Source organism: Rhopilema esculentum, chromosome 18 (genome assembly GCF_057945365.1).
Source record: "Rhopilema esculentum isolate cy_ngs chromosome 18, ASM5794536v1, whole genome shotgun sequence".
NCBI lineage: Eukaryota > Metazoa > Cnidaria > Scyphozoa > Rhizostomeae > Rhizostomatidae > Rhopilema > Rhopilema esculentum.
In genome coordinates this window covers 3,122,008-3,132,652 of record NC_142832.1, presented here as the reverse complement: position 1 = coordinate 3,132,652, position 10,645 = coordinate 3,122,008, and the positions used below count along the sequence as shown (strand labels likewise).

The window sequence follows — 10,645 nt, the reverse complement described above, 5'->3', positions numbered from 1 at the left end:
TGACATGATTATTAATTTCATTTTTACTTACCCTTATTATATACCCCTTGTTAACCGACGGAGCCCTCCCTCTAATTCTCTATCCTTATTTTGTACCCCTTGTTAACCCATGCATCCCTTCCCTTTATTTGTCTAAGGCCTCTGTCAATAGATTGTTTGATAGGCACCTCAATAAGTAAGTAGCGTTCTCTAAGGCATTATCAATATACTTTTCCCGTTGAGTGAAACCCGGTTTTGCGAGAAAGTATCTTAGTTATTCCGTCTATTTATTTGTAAACTAGGTTTGGGCTTATCTTCTAAATGGATGTGAGCAAGGCGCCTGTTCTCGTCTGTTTTTAGGATAAGCCCTTTCGTTTCTACTTAGATTTGTTTGTAATTGTAGTTTAATTCTTTGTATTTAGTTTGTAGTATGCTTAGGAGACTGTTTTCGGTGTTGCGTTAGGGGTTATGGCACGGCGATTTAATCGGAGAGTTACCAAGAGGGCCTTGTCCTTCTTGTTAACCCTTTGCTTAAAACGCCATGTTTACATAACCCCTAACTCAACATTGAAAGGGTTTTCTTAGCACGGTGTTTTAATCAGAGGGTTAACAAGGGGAACTTCTTTTTCCTCTTGTTAACCCTTTGCTTAAAACACCATGCTAAGACAAACCCCAACTGAAAACAGTCTCCTCGGGACATAGAGTAGACCTTAAATTGTACGTAGAGTAAGATCGCTTGAATGAAGTGGAGAAAATCGAACTGAATTGTTTTCAACCCCCCGTCTTTCTACTGCTACAAACGAGGCTACTGAACCCCCGTCTTTCTGTAAAACGAAAACGAGGCCAGGCGGGCAAATTAGAGGCACCTGATTGGCTACTAAACAAAAGAAAAACAATAGAGAAATAGCATGCTCTGATTGGTCAACTAACAATAGAATAATTGAAATAGCGAGTTCTGATTGGTTGAAAATACAATAGAGCGGGGCCAAAATAGCGTAATCTGATTGGTTAATAAACAATGGTGGCCTTCGGCGGCCAAGGGCTAACTCAAAATTGGTATATTTGTAGGTGACGGCTCCTGCCCGCAGCCACCAAAAGGGCTGAAATGAAGCAATCTGATTGGTTAAAGACAATGAGCTGTCAATCATTTGCGGCTCAAAGCCGCCTTTAGCTCAGCCACTGGTCGCGGCCAACTTTTCTGGTTGAAGACAATGAAAAGCCGGGGGACTTTGCTCAATGAATCTCTGAAATTCTGATCCCAATTTGAATAGAGATTTCAATAGAAATCCGGGGGAATGTCTTTTGAATTTCTATTGTAATTATTGGAGACTTCAATAGAAATATCGACTAAGTTTCCGACAGAGTACAAAAGAAACAAGATGAAAATACAATGCAGCTTTGTCATTGATATAAAAGAAATTCTACAAAGTCGGGGGTAAATTCAATAGAATCTAAGACAAATTACAATGAAAAACGGGGGGAAATTCAAAAGAATTTGAGGCGAAATACAATAGAAAACGGGGGGAAATTCAAAAGAAATTTAGGCGAAATACAAAGGAAAACGGGGGGAAATTCAAAAGAAATTTAGGCGAAATACAATGGAAAATCAGGGGGCAATTCAAAAGAAATCAAGACGAAATACAATAGATAACGGGGGGAAATTCAAAAGAAATTTAGGCGAAAACAAAGGAAAACGGGGGGAAATTCAAAAGAAATTTAGGCAAAATACAATGGAAAATCAGGGGGCAATTCAAAAGAAATTGAGACGAAATACAATAGATAACGGGGGGAAATTCAAAAGAAATTTAGGCGAAATACAATAGAAAACGGGGGGAAATTGAAAAGATAATAAGGCAAAATACAATAGAAAACGGGGGGAAATTCAAAAGATAATAAGGCAAAATACAATAGAAAACGGGGGGAAATTCAAATGATTATAAGGCAAAATACAATAGAAAATCGGGGGGAAATTCAAAGGAAAATGACAAAGAAAAATCTGGAGAAATTCAAGGGAAAACGGCGGTGTCCAGTGAACAAGAAGATCGAAACGTTTCGCAACTTTTATAACTAGCAAAATGTAGCTGAAATACTTGTCAAATGCGGCTGAGGGCAGCAAAGATTTGCGTGCTCGTAGACAGTTTTAAGAAGGAAATATAAAAACAAACCGATTCAAAGCATCTCGCTTAATGCAACAGGAATTATCAAGTTAAACGGCGATAAATATTCTAAGGGAACATTCGGGGGTTGTAGGATACTGAATTATTGAATTAAATAAAAATGAATACATTAAATTACATTGAAACTGTATGTCCTCAGTTCTTGAAGATATGTATAAAGTTCACAAGTTCACAAAATGCTTCGTTTCACTCCAACTGCTTGAGGGTTGAAGGAAAGACGTTCTTCGTAAATCTGAAATGCGAGCGGCCAAAGTCTTCCATAACTGACAAAGAAAAATCAAACATATTTTTAATATATTGATCCTTAAATACCAGTGGGTAATCTGACTGAAATGCATTTTGTCGTTTTTGTGGGCCCTCTCGTTACAATGCTGCAATTTTAGGTTGATATTTACAAAACGGTCGAGTCACTCGAGAGCGTAATCCGACGGCAAACATAATAAGTAGCTACACTTTATTGCTATAAAAAAAGGCTGCCCATAGAAGGAACTTCATCCTAATATCAAGCGACAAAATCGTTGAAGGAGACGAGGGTAGGGGAAACGAAAACTTCAGATCGACACGTGACTTCACAAGGGGTGTGGTAAATCGGGGCTGCCAGGTGCTAAACAAATAAAATTTCTACCTCAAATAAAGGGTTTCATAGAAGGGTATCATTTAAGAAGAATAAATTCATACCTTTACTTCAAAAGATATCAAAATTCCGTGAAAATCCACTCGCAAAGTCAGATGTTTACAACCCAACGCAAATTGTTCAGAAAATCCAACCACGCTAGTTGGTGTGAACTCCTTTTGTTGAAATTCAAAGGCACTGTTTAACATTGAAAAGAGAACTTTCAGGAAAACAGACCTATTGAAACATTAAGCAAAATCTTCTAAAATGGCGATTTTACTTATATGAAAATACCTCTGAGGCAAGCAAGACAAATCTGGAAATTCTTTTTCTTAGAACTTGCTAATGATTTCTCAGCGAAATACCTTATTCTAGCCCGGTCTCGCGAGCGCCTCTTCTAGAAGGCAGGCCCAAGAAAAACAGATGAAGTTGAGTTTCTTTAACAGTCGGTAAAAGCTTCGAGGATGTGTGTTTGGGGCAGGGGCGGCTGGGAGGAGAAAGATAATGGTAATAGCCTGCTGAAATTGGGACATAAAAATCGTAAACCTATCTAAAAGGGTCGAAGCTTACATTACATGTTTGGATTTAGGGGCTGGGCAAAAGGACCTGAACAAAATTATTTGAAGTCACTGACCCCTGGTGTCCCCATAGACGCTGATTTCCCTTTTGAAAATGTTCTCCTTAAATTTGAAATTTAGTCATTGGCATATCCACCTAGTTTTGGGTGAATGATGTCTCCTATGAAGTACACAAGGATGATGGCTACGGCAAAGCACGCGAGCAAAATCGTCTTTTGATACAGCGGTTATGTGCCTGGTACTTGAGCCCCCCCAAAGTAATAGCCCCATTCTAATACCACGAGGCTTTTGCCCGCGAGTGAGAACTTCCACTACGATACACCGAAACATTATGGTCGCACGGCCACTGACCGGAGGAAGGTCCACGAAAAACAGTAGAAACTCCTGTGACACACCCAAGCCACGCCCACTTTCTATTGTTTTGTAAGGAAGGTTTGCCTTCTGGGATGTTTTTGTCTGGAGGAAGGTTACAAACTTTTCTCGACTCTGGTATGACTTTAAAATCAAACCAGCGAATTGAAATGACCTCATGACTCTTACTTTTTACACTCGGTGTATGAGTTTTGTCAACCAAAATACCTGTGAAAAGGCGTGACCAGCAAAAGTAAAGATACAATTTTTACAAATCCAAAGGGAAAATTTCCAGCAATGTTTTTCTGTAAGGGGTATGAAATTTTTGTGGACGGGAACGGGGAAAATTTCAGACCAAAGTACATTTCTGATTATTATTCTGGAAGCTTTTCATTTTATACACCAAATAAATTTATTAAGTGAAGGTACGTCAAAAAGAGTCATTAAAAAAAAATCACTTAAAGTGATATTACACAAAGTGATATTACGAAAAACGGCTGGGACCGGGAGTAAATTCGATGCTATTTCCCTGTATTTTAAATAACATGGGGGTACTGTCTCTAAGGGTATGCTCTTAACAAGCCCTTCTGCATTGCTTTTGAAAAAATCTTATACGGCAACAGTCACGTCTAAAAGAGTACAAATTCATAAGATAGACATTTTTTAGCACCTCAAATCTTGCCTGATCTGCTCTCATTCTTGGAAACGTCATTTCTGTCTCTGCTTTCTGGAACACTGGAAACGTATTCGTTAAAAACCTTGAAAAAAACCATAGAGAAATATTTCAAAATTGAAAAACAGTCGTCAAAAGCATGATTGAAAATAACTTTAAAAGTATTAAAAAAATAAGATTAAGGATTATAAAAATAACTATTTAAATGAGTTATGTTGTGGGTTTTGACAGAGTTTTTTTGAAATTCCCAATCAAGTTTAACGATAAAAAAGTGCACACAAGCAACCGACTGAAAATTCTGAACATTATTATAATTCAATTTGGCATCCCTAAAATGAAGAAGCTGTGGCCTTCTGCCCCCTGTCTCTAGGCCCTCCCCCTGGCCACCTTATCGAATTGGGTGTATGTTGACAAGGAGAGAGTGGAAAATGGCGATGCTTAATTTGAGATCTTGAAACCCAGCTTTGAAAAGCAGATGGAGACAGATGGAACGTGAACGTAAAATATAATACAGTTTGGGAGGAAAGCATTTATCAAAAGATTAAAAATGTACAAGAAACAACAGAGATTTTCATGATTGGCTGTCGCTTACCTTTAAACTTCACAGACGGTCGAAAAAACTGGAATGCGCTATACAGACAAACTGAACAGCCCTTTACTGGAAATTTAAGGCAAATCAAAAGATCTTAACACTAAAAAAATTACAGACATGCCTAGAAGAATTATTTTAGCCTATAACCTGCATTCTCTTCTAAATTTCACAAACGGTGGACGAAACTTCTATGGGACCTAAGGTAGTGTAGCCTTTCACCAGAAACTAAGAAGAAGCGATAACGCTCGTAGCACTATCAGAGTAAATACCATCACTTAAAAACATAGCATACTTTTTTAATGCAATTAAGGACTAGCCTACAACCTTTGTTTTCCATAAAACTTAAAAGATATTCAACGAAAGTAAAGGGGCTAGCAAGAATACGAAACTAGCAGGGGCTAAAGAAAAAAATTAATCTTTTGAATAGAAATGTAGAAGCAACTAAAAAGCTCCTCAAACTACATTGATATATTCCAAATTGAAAGAATAATTTAAATGCTATAAAAGCCAAGCATACAATCTTCGCTCTTTACAAGCTTGCACGTGCAATGGATGAAACTAAAGGGGATAAACATAAAAAAGATGTAGCTTTCTACTAGAAATATAGAGGAAATTAAAAAGTTCACGACTCTATGAATAAATATATATGTATAGGCTGATTTCCGTGAATACGACAGAAAGTCAAAACTAGTCGCCAAAAATTGCGTTTTTACTAATGTACACGTCTTTTCAGCTATACAATATATATATATAAATATATTGTATAAAAATCTATAAAACTTCAATCAATAATTAAAATGCTATGAAGGGCTAGCCTAAAACCTTTGTTCTCCATTTGAGTTGATAGAAAAACGACGAAACTAGAAGAAACAAAACGCACAAAAGAGTGTAGCTTTCTATCAGAACAATTTGAAGGAATTAAAAAGCTCCTTATCTTATAAAAATAAAGATCCATAAATTGAAAGATAGAGTACATTCTGAATGCAATGAAGGGATAGCCTAAAACCTCTGCTCTCCATATGATTTGATAGAAAGTCGACAAAACTAGCAGGGGCGAAACTTACAAAAAAGTGTAGCTTTCTATCAGAAAAACTTGAAGCAATTAAAAAGCTCCTTACCATATAAAGATAAAGATTCACAAATTAAAAGATAGGGTACAATCTGAATGCAATGAAGGGCTGGCCTAAAACCTCTGCTCTTCATATGATTTGATAGAAAGTCGACGAAACTAGCAGGGGCGAAACTTACAAAAAAGTGTAGCTTTCTATCAGAACAATTTAAAGCAATTAAAAAGCTCTTTATCTTATAAAGATAAAGATTCAGATATTAAAAGATAGGGTACATTCTGAATGCTTTGAAGGGCTAGCCTTAAACCTCTGCTGTTCAAAAGATTTGATAGAAAGTCGAAGAAACTAGCAGGGGCGAAACTTACAAAAAAGTGTAGCTTTCTATCAGAAAAACTTGAAGCAATTAAAAAGCTCCTTACCATATAAAGATAACGATTCATAAATTAAAAGATAGAGTACATTCTGAATGCAATGAAGGGCTAGCCTAAAACCTCTGCTCTCCATATGATTTGATAGAAAGTCGACGAAACTAGCAGGGGCGAAACTTACAAAAAAGTGTAGCTTTCTATCAGAACAATTTAAAGCAATTAAAAAGCTCCTTATCTTATAAAGATAAAGATTCAGATATTAAAAGATAGGGTACATTCTGAATGCTTTGAAGGGCTAGCCTAAAACCTCTGCTGTTCAAAAGATTTGATAGAAAGTCGAAGAAACTAGCAGGGGCGAAACTTACAAAAAAGTGTAGCTTTCTATCAGAAAAACTTGAAGCAATTAAAAAGGTCCTTACCATATAAAGATAAAGATTCATAAATTAAAAGATCGAGTACATTCTGAATGCAATGAAGGGCTAGCCTAAAACCTCTGCTCTCCATATGATTTGATAGAAAGTCGACGAAACTAGCAGGGGCGAAACTTACAAAAAAGTGTAGCTTTCTATCAGAACAATTTGAAGCAATTAAAAAGCTCCTTGTCTTATAAAGATAAAGATTCAGATATTAAAAGATAGGGTACATTCTGAATGCTTTGAAGGGCTAGCCTTAAACCTCTGCTCTCCATATGATTTGATAGAAAGTCGAAGAAACTAGCAGGGGCGAAACTTACAAAAAAGTGTAGCTTTCTATCAGAAAAACTTGAAGCAATTAAAAAGGTCCTTACCATATAAAGATAAAGATTCATAAATTAAAAGATAGAGTACATTCTGAATGCAATGAAGGGCTGGCCTTAAGCCTCTGCTCTCCATATGATTTGATAGAAAGTCGACGAAACTAGCAGGGGCGAAACTTACAAAAAAGTGTAGCTTTCTATCAGAACAATTTGAAGGAATTAAAAAGCTCCTTATCTTATAAAAATAAAGATCCATAAATTGAAAGATAGAGTACATTCTGAATGCAATTAAGGGATAGCCTAAAACCTCTGCTCTCCATATGATTTGATAGAAAGTCGAAGAAACTAGCAGGGGCGAAACTTACAAAAAAGTGTAGCTTTCTATCAGAAAAACTTGAAGCAATTAAAAAGCTCCTTACCATATAAAGATAAAGATTCATAACTTAAAAGATAGAGTACATTCTGAATGATATGAAGGGCTAGCCTAAAACCTCTGCTCTCCATATGATTTGATAGAAAGTCGACAAAACTAGCAGGGGCGAAACTTACAAAAAAGTGTAGCTTTCTATCAGAACAATTTGAAGGAATTAAAAAGCTCCTTACCATATAAAGAAAAAGATTCATAAATTAAAAGATAGAGTACATTCTGAATGCAAAGAAGGGATAGCCTAAAACCTCTGCTCTCCATATGATTTGATAGAAAGTCGACGAAACTAGCAGGGGCGAAACTTACAAAAAAGTGTAGCTTTCTATCAGAACAATTTGAAGGAATTAAAAAGCTCCTTATCTTATAAAAATAAAGATCCATAAATTGAAAGATAGAGTACATTCTGAATGCAATTAAGGGATAGCCTAAAACCTCTCCTCTCGATATGATTGATAGAAAGTCGACGAAACTAGCAGGGGCGAAACTTACAAAAAAGTGTAGCTTTCTATCAGAACAATTTGAAGGAATTAAAAAGCTCCTTATCTTATAAAAATAAAGATCCATAAATTGAAAGATAGAGTACATTCTGAATGCAATTAAGGGATAGCCTAAAACCTCTCCTCTCGATATGATTTGATAGAAAGTCGACGAAACTAGCAGGGGCGAAACTTACAAAAAAGTGTAGCTTTCTATCAGAAAAATTTGAAGGAATTAAAAAGCTCCTTATCTTATAAAAATAAAGATCCATAAATTGAAAGATAGAGTACATTCTGAATGCAATTAAGGGATAGCCTAAAACCTCTCCTCTCGATATGATTGATAGAAAGTCGACGAAACTAGCAGGGGCGAAACTTACAAAAAAGTGTAGCTTTCTATCAGAAAAATTTGAAGGAATTAAAAAGCTCCTTATCTTATAAAAATAAAGATCCATAAATTGAAAGATAGAGTACATTCTGAATGCAATTAAGGGATAGCCTAAAACCTCTGCTCTCCATATGATTTGATAGAAAGTCGACGAAACTAGCAGGGGCGAAACTTACAAAAAAGTGTAGCTTTCTATCAGAACAATTTGAAGGAATTAAAAAGCTCCTTATCTTATAAAAATAAAGATCCATAAATTGAAAGATAGAGTACATTCTGAATGCAATTAAGGGATAGCCTAAAACCTCTGCTCTCCATATGATTTGATAGAAAGTCGACGAAACTAGCAGGGGCGAAACTTACAAAAAAGTGTAGCTTTCTATCAGAACAATTTGAAGGAATTAAAAAGCTCCTTATCTTATAAAAATAAAGATCCATAAATTGAAAGATAGAGTACATTCTGAATGCAATTAAGGGATAGCCTAAAACCTCTGCTCTCCATATGATTTGATAGAAAGTCGACGAAACTAGCAGGGGCGAAACTTACAAAAAAGTGTAGCTTTCTATCAGAAAAATTTGAAGGAATAAAAAGCTCCTTACCATATAAAGAAAAAGATTCATAAATTAAAAGATAGAGTACATTCTGAATGCAAAGAAGGGCTAGTTTTAAGCCTCTGCTCTCCATATGATTTGATAGAAAGTCGACGAAACTAGCAGGGGCGAAACTTACAAAAAAGTGTAGCTTTCTATCAGAAAAACTTGAAGCAATTAAAAAGGTCCTTACCATATAAAGATAAAGATTCATAAATTAAAAGATAGAGTACATTCTGAATGCAATGAAGGGCTGGCCTTAAGCCTCTGCTCTCCATATGATTTGATAGAAAGTCGACGAAACTAGCAGGGGCGAAACTTACAAAAAAGTGTAGCTTTCTATCAGAACAATTTGAAGGAATTAAAAAGCTCCTTATCTTATAAAAATAAAGATCCATAAATTGAAAGATAGAGTACATTCTGAATGCAATGAAGGGATAGCCTAAAACCTCTGCTCTCCATATGATTTGATAGAAAGTCGACAAAACTAGCAGGGGCGAAACTTACAAAAAAGTGTAGCTTTCTATCAGAAAAACTTGAAGCAATTAAAAAGGTCCTTACCATATATAGATAAAGATTCATAAATTAAAAGATAGAGTACATTCTGAATGCAGAGAAAGGGATAGCCTAAAACCTCTGCTCTCCATATGATTTGATAGAAAGTCGACGAAACTAGCAGGGGCGAAACTTACAAAAAAGTGTAGCTTTCTATCAGAAAAACTTGAAGCAATTAAAAAGGTCCTTACCATATATAGATAAAGATTCATAAATTAAAAGATAGAGTACATTCTGAATGCAATGAAGGGCTAGCCTTAAGCCTCTGCTCTCCATATGATTTGATAGAAAGTCAACGAAACTAGCAAGGACGAAACATGCAAAAGAGTTTTGCTTTGTATCAGAAAAATTTGAAGGAATTAAAAAGCTCCTTACCATATAAAGATAAAGATTCACAAATTAAAAGATAGAGTACATTCTGAATGCAATGAAGGGCTGGCCTAAAACCTCTGCTCTCCATATGATTTGATAGAAAGTCGACGAAACTAGCAGGGGCGAAACTTACAAAAAAGTGTAGCTTTCTATCAGAAAAACTTGAAGCAATTAAAAAGCTCCTTACCATATAAAGATAACGATTCATAAATTAAAAGATAGAGTACATTCTGAATGCTATGAAGGGCTAGCCTAAAACCTCTGCTCTCGATATGATTGATAGAAAGTCGACGAAACTAGCAGGGGCGAAACATGCAAAAGAGTTTCGCTTTGTATAAGAAAAACTTGAAGCAATTAAAAAGCTCCTTACCATATAAAGATAAAGATTCATAAATTAAAAGATAGAGTACATTCTGAATGCAATGAAGGGATAGCCTAAAACCTCTGCTCTCCGCATGATTTGATAGAAAGTCGACGAAATTAAAAGGGGCGAAACTTACAAAATAGTGTAGCTTTCTATCAGAAAAATTTGAAGGAATAAAAAGCTCCCTACGATATAAAGAAAAAGATTCATAAATCAAAAGATAGAGTACATTCTGAATGCAATGAAGGGCTAGCCTAAAACCTCTGCTCTCCATATGATTCTATAGAAAATCGACGAAACTAGCAGGGGCGAAACTTACAAAAAAGTGTAGCTTTCTATCA

The 10,645-nt window shown here is 35.8% G+C and overlaps 1 long non-coding RNA gene across 2 annotated transcripts in view; it reads right to left on the bottom strand.

Annotated features, from left to right (window-relative positions):
• Positions 1-1,387: 1,387 nt before the first annotated feature.
• The window catches only part of LOC148958072 (uncharacterized), a 34,355-nt gene continuing 25,097 nt past the window's right edge, over positions 1,388-10,645 (bottom strand). Inside the window, exons 2-3 of one of the 2 annotated variants that reach the window (XR_016144876.1) lie at positions 4,369-4,456; positions 1,388-2,419 (exon numbers count right to left, since the gene is read on the bottom strand). This is a non-coding gene — a long non-coding RNA (uncharacterized LOC148958072). The remainder of the gene's footprint in view (positions 2,420-4,368; positions 4,457-10,645) is intronic. The other variant, XR_016144875.1, reaches the window with a different exon arrangement.